The sequence below is a fragment of the Orcinus orca genome, chromosome 6, assembly GCF_937001465.1.
Source record: "Orcinus orca chromosome 6, mOrcOrc1.1, whole genome shotgun sequence".
Classification (NCBI taxonomy): domain Eukaryota; kingdom Metazoa; phylum Chordata; class Mammalia; order Artiodactyla; family Delphinidae; genus Orcinus; species Orcinus orca.
Window position 1 is genome coordinate 14,876,994 of NC_064564.1, and position 13,051 is coordinate 14,890,044.

Genomic DNA, 13,051 nt, shown 5'->3' on the forward strand with positions numbered 1-13,051 from the left:
AACAAAGTGAATGCAGGGCAGAGGACTAAGAAATTGGTGAGGGGATTTGAAACTGTCAAATAAGAAACAGCTGAAGGAAATGGGGATCGACAGCCTGTGGAGTAGAAGACCTAGGAAAAGGATGGTAATCTCAATGACCACAGAGGCCCTGAGAGTGAAGTAGATGAACCAAGGCGGCCAGCAGAGACCTTAGCAAAATGGAGAGCATATTTAGCATCTAAGGGAGATTACTACCATCAGAAATGTGAGCTCTACAGCACCAATGCCTATAATTTTTTCTTAAGAAAAGCCAGAAAAAGAGATTTTCATGTGAAATCTCTGCATTTCTGAAAGTTGGCTCCCAATGTAAGTCTTTGTGTAAGTTGGGTGGCCAAATGGTATGTGCACAGGCCTCACTTGATCCATGCACACTAATTTGCAACTCGTGTCTTGGGAAACATGATGGCTGTCTTCCAACATCTGCAGAACTGTCAGAGGGAAAAGGAATAGACTTGTTCTACATAGCCCTAAAAGGTGACACTCACAGAAAGGCAAACTGCAGCTCAATAAGGAAAAGCGTCCTAAAAACTAGCCTGCAAATTAGAATGGGCTGCCCAGAAAGGTTCACATCACTGTATTCAAACAGGGACAGGTCAGTAAATGTTATTAGCCAATTCAAGAATGCTGCCTCTTACTACATCTGGTCAAATAACTAAACCTCCCCAAGCCTCAGTTTTCTTTCCTACCTTCCTCCCCCTCAAAAAAAAGGAATGCTGTAACATTTAGCCTCTTATCTCTCAGTTACTATAAAGATCAAAATCTATGTGAGAAAAAAAATATATGAAAAGTATATGATCGCCAAGAACTATAGTAATTTAAGACATTATTGTAATCTACCATCATAATGTATTTATGTACGTCTTATCTCTCTTACTATACAGGCTAAGGGCACATTCCAAATCTAATTCATTTTTTTAAATTCCTCAGAGTACCAAATGTTTGTTGAAAAAAGGTTTAAAAGGAAGTTGGAGGAGACAGTTAAAATGATGACAATATAAGAGGATAAGATAAACAGCCAAAAAAGCAAACATCCAGGGGGTTAATCATTAATAACACTGATCAGCCTAAAAGGTATTGGGCACAGTCAAACGGAGAAATACAGAAAAGTAGCAACATGTGTGTGAAGGCGCGATACTTTAAGGCAGGCATTGGCAAACTACAGCCAGCTGCCTGTTTTGTAAATAGTTACATTAGAATAAGCCTTGCTCATTCAGTTATGGATTGCACGTGTGTATTATTGTATGTACATACTGTATATATGTACTATATATCAATATATGTTGTTTTCAGTCTACAGCAGCAGAGCTGAATAGTTGCAAAGCCTAAAATACTCATTATTTGGCTGTTAACAGAAAAAATTTGCCTACTTTTCTATAAAAGTACTCCCAGGTTACAAACCACAGAATGCTGAGACATAGTTCATCTTCCCTATGGCTCCATCCCTGTGATTTTAATGGGTCATTTTGGTACACGTAAGCAAAATCCTACACTAAACATCATGACCTAAGAGCAGAGGAGGTAAATATGTCACTGAATGGGGTCTTCATATTCCTCTTATATCCCCAAGATTATAAAATTTTTAATGCTGCTTCTTTTCCACCTAGTAATATCACCAAAGAGATCTGAAAAACTCCAGGTGTACAAGGAGTGTGGAACTGGTTCAAGCAGGAAAAGATCATGCTTGGAGGTGAGCCTCCCCATCTCTCGAGTTCTCGAACTCCGTCTGCTTGAGCTCCACTATTTCAAGGAACCTACAAATAGATGAAAAATCCTTTCTTTCCTCTTAGTTACCCTATCATTACCAGTTCTCAAAAGGAACAGCTGCCGAAAATTAAGAGGAAAAAAACAAAATGAAGATAAATATGTTAACAGAAGTTTCCTGAGCTAAACTTAATATCCAGCAGAAACTAGTGCACAGTTTTACGACTTTATGAAAGGTTCATATTCCTTGCCTCACTCTGAAGTAATTAAATGCAAAGACATTCAAGCCTCTACCAACAGCAGATCAAGAGGGATCTTCATTTTTCTCCTAATACCTCAATCTCCTGCTTCAGGCAGTATCTCCAACCCTCCTCCACCGGACCATCTACCAGTCTTGGCTCAGTTAGGGACGCCCACACACACACAGCCCACCACAGCCAAGGCCTCACTCCTGTACCACCCTTCACTGAGTTTTCAATCAACAGCTAGCCTAAAGCCCTGAGGGAAAGGGAGGCCCTTATCTAATCCCCATACATTCTTCTGATGGTGTCAAGCTATCCTTTGAATCTCCCCCCTTCACCCCCTGGAAGTCTACTTCTCAGGCTTAACTTTACCCCTGACTCATTTCTCTCAAACCTGTTTGCTTAAATTCTTTGTATTCACAGGTTAAAACTCTGAGGCCTAATCATAAAGATTCCAACTACACACGCTAAGCAGGTTTTCTTCGCCTTAGTAAAGTGAGGCGTGGGGACCTGAAGACGCAAGCTCGGCAATTGTTTGTCCAGTAGGTATGCCCCCCGGAGAGCAGTGGCCATCTCTTCAAGTATTAAATAAACCATGTTTCAAGTATTCTGAAGATACACGATTTGAATCCTCTTCCGGAAAGCACTGAGGCCAGTTTCCCTCATATCAATATTTATGAGTACTAACAACTCCTCACAAGCAGAAGATCAGGAAATTCCCACAGGAAAAGGTATTTTTAACACACCAAGTATGAGTTTAACAACATGGGTCTTCTTTCACCCTGAAATATTTAAAAGTCCCCTGGTAAAAGTTGGTGAGAACGCTGAGCTCCACTCAAGACTATCAGGACCACCCAGGTTACGATCCCAGGCACTCAGTACAGTTAGAATAACTGAACCAGAGTGCGAGACACTGGCTGAGCAAAACGGGGGTAAAGGCCGTCTTCGTGACTACAATGCACAGATCTTTTAAAAAACGTCAGAAAACATGGGGAGCCCAGCCTTCAAAAATGAAGCTACCTAAATTGGAGAAAGAAAGCGAGGAGAAGAAATATAAAGAGACCTCTTAGATAAACCACATATGGGGAAAAAAACGACATGTGCTCTGCCTCTCCTCCTCCAAACGAGTGGAACCGAGAGGACTTGATGAAGCCCCTTAGAATTTCTGAAAAGAAAAGAGGAGGGAGGAATTCATCAAATTCAAATCTTTTGAGAGCCACAAAAACTTAAAAAGGTTCTGAACTACTGGCTCAACGTGGAGAAGAGAAACAGCCTCTCTGCAGTCTGGCAGCCCTGCCCGGTCTCCATAGGGTTCCGGATTCGCACTGAACCGTGCCGGGTAATCCGAATAACTCGGCTAAGATTTCAGTCGTGTAGACGCGCACTCCGCAGCCCCTCTCCTGCCCAAGCAGCTTTGGGCCCACCGCTTCAGATCCTGGGCCCCAGGGCCCCAGAAGCACAGAACAGCAGCACCTGGACCCTTGGGCAAGAAGTGGCTATTCTGACTGTGGGCTCCTCATAAAAGGAGGTGAGCCTGGTGAAAAGAGCCAGAGGAAGAGCAGCTGCTGGCGGCTGTGTCTGAATGCAGCGGAAAGCAGAACTGGGAGTGTGTGCACGCAGAAAAGGGGAGGGGGGGCAGTCCGGGAGGCCCCTTCGTGGACCGAAGATGCTCTGCACAAACAGCTGGACAAACACAGGAGGGGAAAGGAGGGGAGAGGGCTGCACAGCTGAGGCCGAGCCTTTAGAAAAAGGGGTAGAGGTGGGTGCGAGGTAACTGGGACTACAGGGGGTGTCTGGGGGTGGGGTGGTCACGTTTAGACGCCCCCAAACCCCCGAGGGGGCCCGCTACCCGTTACCCACCCCCCTCGCTGGTGGCTAAGGCTCTGGAAGTCCTCTCCCGAGACGTCTGAGAAGGCCTACTCCGAGGCTGCACGCCCCCGCCGCACCGGGCAGCAGCCTTTCGCCGGCTCCCGCGGCCCCAAAGCGGCCGGCCCCGGACGCGGCCGGCCCCGGGATCCCTACCACGAGCCCCTTCCGGGCTGCCGCCCCGGCTGCTCCGGGCTCCCGCCGCCGCCAGGAGTCCTACCGGCTTCCAGTTCAGGGACGAGCCGCCACCGCCGCCTGCGCGAGACTCAGGCTCCCAACAGCCGCTCTCGCCGCCTGCAGCCCGCCTTCCAGGCCGCGCCGGATCCTCAGCTCCCCCTGCAGGCTGGCAGCCATTTCCGACCAGCGCCGGCGGAACTTGCCGAAGTGCGCCGCGCCGGAAATGGCCGAACCCGGGCGCTCGCGAGCTGGGGGTGGGGGTGGGGGCGGGGGCGCGAGGAGAGCGTGGGGGGCGGGGAGTTGGCGGTGGGCGGGGGCAAAGGGGCGTGGCTGGGGCAAAGGAGCGGGGCGGGGCGTCAGCAACTTTGCCGACCGCGCCCGAAGGGCCGCCAAGGCCTTGGGCACCGCGAGCGGCCGCGCCGGGGATTGTGGGAGACGCCCGCGTGGAGGAAGCCCGTGCCCGCCCCTCTGGGCCATCAGACCCGCGTCCTACCAATGCTCCTAACCCTTTCCGAAAAACCTCTCCGGGGCTTGCGAAGAGAATGCTCCCGCCGGTTCTGGATCGCGTTCTGACTCCAGAACCTCAGACGCTTGGAGCGGCCCGGTGAACTTTAGGTCTAAAAATAAAGCCATCCCCACAGAAAAGGCCTTCCTCAGTGAGCTTACCGGTCTCCGGCAATGGTCTGGAGTTGTGAAACACTCTGATTATTTAACAACAAAGAAAAGGCCGGACGGCGTGATGCCTAGGGAAAAAAATCCCGGGGGTTTGCAAAAACAATGGTTTAGTCCAGTCGTGTTGGCGTGGTCAACCAAAACTGGGAGGAAAAGGCGATGCAGTTTGAAATACTTAAGAGCCAACCCCTGTGAGCGGAAAAGCGCACATATTCCTACTGCCCTAAGAGACACGTCGCTGTCAACTTCCACATTTGCAAAGTCAGGACAAAACTTTTTGTTTAACTGAAATGATGGGAGTGGGTTGAGGAACTCCACCAATCCTGGAAGACACACCTGATTATTAATGTTCACTCAGGAATGCGTTTAAGCCATTATCCGTAAATGCAATATGATGTAAGATCAAATTTGCTTCAACTTTCTTTAAACATGCTTTTAATTTCCAAAGGGCGGGGCTTCTACTCCAGGGTTTTCCAACCAGGGAACCCGACACACACCAGGATACGAAGAAGCTGGGGAGGCAAGGCAGGGGAGAGCTGGGATCCCCGTACTTGGGTGGTCTGTACGTTAGACAAACTGCACGCCCTGAGACCCCTCCACAGCTGCCCTGTCTCATCCACACACCTTTCCTGGTGGAGCCCAGAGGCTGACATGGGACAGTTTGGGCTAAGGTTTCCATTTGCAAAACAAAACTTTTAAAAACCTAGCAACCTGTTCTCCAGAGAACACTCTACATCTCCCCAAACCCATCCACCCCTCCTTTTTCTGATCCCCCTTTTCTTCTCTCTTTCCTGACATCTCCTTACTCTTCCCTCTCACCGCACTCTTACCTCTCCTTTTCCCTTTATTACTAAGGACAAACTTAAACCTTCAAAGTCGTACCACTGTCATATATGTACAAAAACAACCCCTTTCTGGGCTTCCCTGCTGGTGCAGTAGTTAGGAATTTGCCTGCCAATGCAGGGGAAACGGGTTAGAGCCCTGGTCCAGGAAGATCCCACATGCTGCTGAGCAACTAAGCCCGTGTGCCACAAGTACTGAGCCTGCACTCCAAAGCCCATGAGCCACAACTACTGAGCCTATGTGCCATAACTACTGAAGCCCGTGCACCTAGAACCTGTGCTCCACAGCAGAAGCCTGCACACCACAACGAAGAGCAGCCCCCGCTCACAACTAGAGAAAGCCCGCGTGCAGCAACGAAGACCCAACGCAGACAAAAATAAAGTAAATAAAATAAATTTATCACACACAAAAAAATTCCTTTCTAACTTTTACCAATTTTGTTGAGAAAAGTTGGAGGCAGGGAAGCAAAAATCAAAATGCTTTAAAAATCAAAAGAAATGAAATGAAAATGGGGAAAACTGTTCTGTTGCCCAAATATCAACAATAGCCTGGGCTTCCCTGGTGGTGCAGTGGTTGAGAGTCCGCCTGCCGATGCAGGGGACACAGGTTTGTGCCCCGGTCCCCCGGTCCGGGAAGATCCCACGTGCCGCGGAGCGGCTGGGCCCGTGAGCCATGGCCACTGAGCCTGCGCGTCTGGAGCCTGTGCTCCGCAATGGGAAAGGCCACAACAGTGACGCCCGCGTACCGCAAAAAAAAAAAAAAAAAAAAAAAAAAGAATAGCCTAAAGTTGTTCTTTTTTTTTTTTTCTTCACACTTCATCTTCTTGGCTCTCCTGCAGAGGTCTGTGGCAGCAGGCAGAAGTCTGGCAGTGTGGGAGGAGACGCAACAGAAGCCCAGAAGCCAGGGCTGGTTCATCACCAAGCACTGGTTCGTCTCCACGCGGACAAAAGAGGGCCTGCAGATAGCTGCTTCCTGGCGGACTCATCCTAAATGTCTTCTTCTACATCTGAGTGACTTAACATTGCTGCCCCTAATGCCGACTTATTTGATTCCAACAATAGTTCAAGATTTAGGGTGAAAAAGGATACCCAACCAAAATTTGGTCAAACCTTGACATCCCTAGAGCCCTGGGTGCTGCTGAGCACCTGCCTCCTTTGGATCTTGTGAGCCTCTTTTCTCCCACAGTTCATCTCTCTAGCTATGATGTAGGCCACTTTCTTTTCCTCTCCGCGTTCTCTTCCTAGTATCATCTAAACCTCGAAGCAGATCCCTCACTGCATCGCCCCAGTCCCTATTTTCCAGCTGCACTGGAGACATCACCATCAGCATCCTATGAATACCTATTTTATGAATACTAAGCTAAACCCTTCGTTGGCATTGTCTCAGTTAAATCCTTGCAGGGTGATATCAGCTTACTGATAGGGAACTGACATGTCAAGAGGCTAAATAAATAAGGTGCCCAAGGTCACAGAGTGAAGTGCAAAGTACAGATGGAACTCCAAGTCTCCCCAACTTCAAAGTCAATATTCTTGACCAGAACAATCTGGTTGTCTTACCAGGACCTTAAGCTTAATGTATCCCACACTGAACTCATCTTTATCCCTTCCCCCTATGCTCTCCTCAAATGCCCTTATTTATAATAGTGTGACCATTATCTTTCCTAACATAGAAACTCAAAACCTGGCATCATTTTTTTTTTGGCTACGTCATGCAGCTTGCAGGATCTTAGTTCCCTCAGCAGTGAAAACACCGACTCCTAACCACTGGACCAACAGGGAATTCCCCTGGTGTCATCTTTGACATCTCTCTTTACCTGCACGTTAAATCAATTTTCAAGACTTAAAGCCTTGACGTGTAGGATCTCTACAATCTGTCCTCTGCAGTCTCACACCTAGTTCCTGGCTTCAAGTCCTCTCCTGGGCTGTTGCCTTACTATTTTAAGTTCTGGCTCAGGAAATACAATCACATTCACAGGGGCTCTCCTCAAGAAAGCAAGCCAAGACAACAGGACATACAATGAAGCTCATCTTCGCTGATATGAAACCTCTCAATATTATGACTTTTTACAACATATTGTAGGCTTCTAATAGCAGAAGCCTATGGGTCTTCTCTCTAAAGCATGGTCATAGGGACTCAGCAGTGCCCAGTCTCTTTATTTTTGGTTCCAAATTTTAAATTCCCAGAAAAGAGATATGACTGGCCTGGCTTGGGTCCCTTTTCCACCCCTCGATCCATCAGCCTTGGTTGAGCAGCGGGTGAACCTTGTCTAAATATAGCAGTTGGAGCCTCTCCTATAAATAGGGCTTGTTGGGCTTCCCTGGTGGCACAGTGGTTGAGAGTCCGCCTGCCGATGCAGGGGACACTGGTTCGTGCCCTGGTCCAGGAGGATCCCACGTGCCGCAGAGTGGCTGGGCCCGTGAGCCATGGTCGCTGGGCCCGCGCGTCCGGAGCCTGTGCTCCGCAACAGGAGAGGCCACAGCAGTGAGAGGCCCGCGTACCGCAAAAAAAAAAAAAACAAAAAAAAACAGGGCTTCTTCCCAGAAAAGGAGGCATACACCATTCATTCATTTGTTCATTCATTCATTCATTCCATCAATAAGTAGCTGAGCACCTACCAAAATATATGCAAGGTTCTTTCATATATGCAAAATGTCTAGAACATGACCCTGCCCTCATGCCATGAAAGTCACAACATAAAAAGAAATCAGACTTCCCTGGTGGTGCAGTGGTTAAGAATCCGCCTGCCAATGCAGGGGACATGGGTTCAAGCCCTGGTCTGGGAAGATCCCACATGCCCTGGAGCAACTAAGCCCGTGCACCTCAACTACTGAGCCTGCACTCTAGAGCCCACAAGCCACAACTACTGAAGCCCGCGTGCCTAGAGCCCATGCTCCACAACAAAGAGAAGCCACCGCATCGAGAAGCCCACGCCCTGCAACGAAGAGTAAACTAGACCCCGCTCGCCGCAACTAGAGAAAGCTCGTGCACAGCAACGAAGACCCAACACAGCCAAAAATAAACTAATTTTTTTTAAAAAAAATAAGAAATCACTAGATAAAATCATAACAATATTCACCCTTAAGAGACCATCAATACAATTATATGTAATGGAAGATAATTCACCACACCGTATATAAGCCTCTGGTGGTAAAAGTAATCAGTACTAACACGTACATGTTCAACAAAACCAGTCCATGGCAGCACCACTAGAAACAGACAGAAACAGAATAAAAACTACTCAAATGTCCATCAGCGGTAGACTAGATAAAGTATAGTGTATTCACACAGTGGAATACTTTACAGCAATGAGAATGAATGCTTTGCAAATATACACAACAAAATTGATGAATGTCTCAATGTTTAGCAAAAAAAGACAGACATGAAAAAGTATATAGGGTATGATTCCACTCATAGAAAATATGAAAACAGGCAAAACTAATCTACTCTTAGGAAGTAGTTACTAGAGGGGAACAAAACGGGCTGTGTGGGCACTGGTCCTGCTGTTTCTTGAGCTGGGTGCAGTTACACAGGTGCGTTCAGTTTGTCCCAATCCATCAGGCTGTACACTTTTCATATGTGTCCTTTTCTATATGTATGGTATCCTTCAATTTAAAAAGTTTTTAAAATTAAGTAATTAATGGTTAAGGCAAGGAGCCTTTAATCACCCTTGAACACTGTTGCTATGATTATCCTAGAGATGCCAATTACTGCTGGCCCCGTCCGCCACCTTCTTAGAGACCCTAAACCCATCAGCCTTTGGAAAGAGCCGCCACTCCTACTGCACGGCCTCCTCCCCTCCAGCCCCAGCTGACTGGACTTGCTCTCACCTGGACACTTGGGAGCCGGACACTTTGAAGCTGAGTCAGGTGATAGAGAGTGCTTCATCTAAGAAATTGCACAGATTTGAGGCAAAGAATTTCTGGACATATGCACTGTGATAAGCAAAGAAAGTTGATCTGCAGAAAAGAGAGCCAATACACAGAAGGAAGCAAACAAACCTGTGGGAGATGGAGGGACACGCCCCAGAGGCTGCTTACTCTCCAGCTCTGGTACGCATGCGCCCCACCTGCCACTGGGTATCCATCAGATTGCTCACGTAACCATACTAGCACAAAAAAGAAAACCTTACTTATTTAAATTAGTGTGAATAGGTTTGTTTGTGGCACGTATTACCTCATTTAGTCCCTATGACAACCCTACACAGTAAGTACCATGACGATTCCCATTTCTCGGAGGAGAAGACGGAAGCCCAGAGAGGACAAGTAACTTGTGCAAATCACACACCCGGTAGGTGATGGTGCCAGGATTTGGACCCAAGTAGTCTGATCCCGGAGCCTGAAATCTTAACAACTTGACTACACTGCAGTGCGAGGGAAATGCTGAAAATGGCAACGTGAATTGCATGTTGCGTTAATGGATTTAACTGAGGCATCTGATTCTGTTAAATGGAGAAATGATAAAAAAAGATTTAAAAACTGGCTGTCTGAAGAAGTTGGTAAGTACTTCGTTCACAAGGGAATTACAGTTTGAGTTGTAGATGCCAGAGAAACATAAAATGCATATAATGTGACAAATTATACTAAGTAAGACTGTGTTCTTACACCAGGAAATTGTTTATTTAAAAAATTTCGGCAAAACGCTCCTATTTTCCCCAAAATGTTAATACCCAGGAGAAGGGAGTTTTCATGCTATGGAAGGAGAAATTGATGATAAAAGTTACTGCAAGTCTCAGGGAGGGAGGTGCCAGTTGTCACTTTCCATGATAATGGTCAGGCCCACAGTCCACTCAGCAGAGCTTCTAGATCAATCACAACCAAGCCATTGGTGACCCCCAGCAACCTTCAAAAGGTATGATTCAGGAATTATCAGTGAGTTTAAGTCAGATAAGAACTTGTTCTCTCCGTAATGCTTTGATTTTAAAAGAAAGTGCTGACAACCACTACTCAGGATCTTTCTATATATGACTGAGCAATTTTGTGGCTTATATTTAGAACAATGCATGACAATTTCTAGATTAGAGTTCCAAGGTTACTCTTCTCTTTGGTCCATCAATGCCAAAAAAGACAAAAGGTCATCTTCTGAGGCTCCACGGATAGCACTCTTTAGCCTGCTAAATGGCTCAGTCTGAAAGTCCTTGCTTTGAAGTTAAAAAGAGGCTGTTTTGTCATCTGGCAAAAGGTGGGACAGTTTGGGTGGTTTGCGATAATTTGTAGTAAGAACACTGAGTTAACCTGAGGTCCAAAACAAAGCGTGTATTACCGTCAAAAAGAGGATTTAACTCGTTTCCTCACTACCTTGCACGTGGCTGTGAAAAATAAGTTTTGCTAATAGGAACCTACTGTAGAGCACAGGGAACTCTATTCCATACTCTATAATGGCCTATATGGGAAAAGAATCTAACAAAAGAGTGGATATATGTATAGGTGTAACTGATTCACTTTGCTGTACATCTGAAACTAACACAACATTGTAAACCAGCTGTACTCCAATAAAAAAATTTTTTAAAAAAAGAAAAATAAGTTTTGTACTAGTTTCACATCAGGAAGCTTAGCCTGAGGCAAACCTGTTGTCTACACAAGACGTGTAATCTATAATGACCAATTAACATTCTAAAAGTTACTGTCCCTCAAATATAATGTATCTGTCTCTAAGTTCCCTTCTTCCCTCAAAAGCCTTCTCCCCTGTGTGTTTTTATTCTCTGCTCACCATGTCAGCACAGCTTTGCCGAGGCAGTCACACTGGACGATCAGTAGATATCAAAATGCCATCAAAATTTCCTAAGCCTGCTCCTGGAAGTTCCAAATAGTGATGCAAATGTTCCCAAAGGCAAATATACAGGCACCTAACACTTGCCCTAAATTAGGCCAGTGAGTAGAAAATTGTGCCCAGTTAGGTACAACATGCCACAACATGGCATGAATGACTAGCTGAAGACCTTAATGCAGTGAGAGCTATAACCAGAAAAAAGACAAGTCAGGCCAAGCACTAGATGGCTGAGTTCCAATGTCACATTTGTAGGTAGCTCCATGACTCCAAAATTGTCCTAATACCAAAAGTTACTCATAGATTCAAAAAATCAACTGCTCACTACTTTCACTTAAAAATGCTTCCTGTAGGGCTTCCCTGGTGGCGCAGTGGTTGGGAGTCCGCCTGCCAATGAGGGGACACGGGTTCGTGCCCCGGTCTGGGAGGATCCCACATGCCGCGGAGAGGCTGCGCCCGTGGGCCATGGACGCTGGGCCTGCGTGTCCGGAGCCTGTGCTCCTCAACGGGAGAGGCCACAGCAGTGAGAGGCCTGCGTACTGCAAAAAAAAAAAAATGCTTCCTGTAAACAAGGCATTCCAACTGAAAATTAGCCAAGTGTCTCAGAGGTACTTAAAGAACGTCAATTAACATCTTAGTTAACCAATTTGCCTGGAAAATCAAAATTGAAAGAGCAATTTCCAAATGTAATCTTGCTCAAAACTTTTAAAATATATAACTTTTTAATAACATATGGGTTTATGTATTCTTTTTAAGTACTTTCTGCCAACCAGATTTTCAAAAGAAAAATGTGGAGATTTTAAACCAATTCATGAAGGTTTGCAACAAGATTTTATTAAAGAGAAATACTATTTTCCCAAATATTCCTAAATATGAATTCTCAACCTAAATAGTGAGAGCATGTTGCTAGTGGTCCCAGTCAATCCCAGAACAAAATAATCATTGACCCCTTCCTCAACCCAAGCCTTCAGAAGCCTTGCAAAGACTATGCCACAGGTCAAAAATGGAACCAAATGAAAGTGTGACCACATTTCTACAAATACATCAATTCTGTGGTCCAAAACGAACAACCCAAAGCTCAACTCTAATGGATAACTCTAATGTCGGATTATTTCACCCTCTTGTTACAAAGGGACACACATCATTATGTTGTGTAGGTTATGATGAAAAGCATAACTGTAAGGTGAAGAGGTGATCATTTAGTAAAAGGATGGCTGATGTAAATAATCCAAAAACATTTTAACCATATGTGAAAAATGCTAAGTATGAAAATCCTTTAAAAGTTCAAATACTACATGCATTTGTATTATTTTTATGTACATTTAACTATGTTTCAATGATGCTCAATATTTCCTTATATTTCATATTTAATTAGCTTAAACAATAAGCATGTAAATGTTAGTAGGCACATAAATTAATAGCAAAACAATCACAAAAACTGATAAATATTTGCCAACTCTATGGCTTCCTTCCAGCTCATGAGCCCAATTTTGTAAAATTGCTATCTTTATGTATCAACCATTTCCATTTCTCCCTTTTTCACTTACTTTGAATGGACTATTATGTGTTTCTACATGATTCTCATAGTCATCTCTAAAGACATTCCATGTCTGTCTCAGTGGTTCCTGAATGACAGTTTTTTTGTTTGTTTGTTTGTTTGTTTTGCGGTACGCGGGCCTCTCACTGCTGTGGCCTCTCTCGTTGCGGAGCACAGGCTGCGGACGCGCAGGCTCAGCGGCCATGGCTCA

At 45.5% G+C, this 13,051-nt stretch overlaps 1 protein-coding gene across 6 annotated transcripts in view; it reads right to left on the minus strand.

Moving 5' to 3' along the window:
• Positions 1–13,051, minus strand: part of EXTL3 (exostosin like glycosyltransferase 3) — a 123,274-nt gene that overhangs the window by 59,663 nt on the left and 50,560 nt on the right. For 2 of the 6 annotated variants that reach the window (XM_004270710.4, XM_033429838.2), the window contains exon 1: positions 4,069–4,208. The exons of 2 other annotated variants lie outside the window; for them this stretch is intronic. The gene's annotated coding sequence lies outside the window, so the exon portion shown is untranslated. Of the gene's footprint in view, positions 1–3,842; positions 3,972–4,004; positions 4,209–13,051 lie in introns of those variants that run through there. 2 more of the 6 variants (XM_033429834.2, XM_033429835.2) reach the window with 2 other exon arrangements.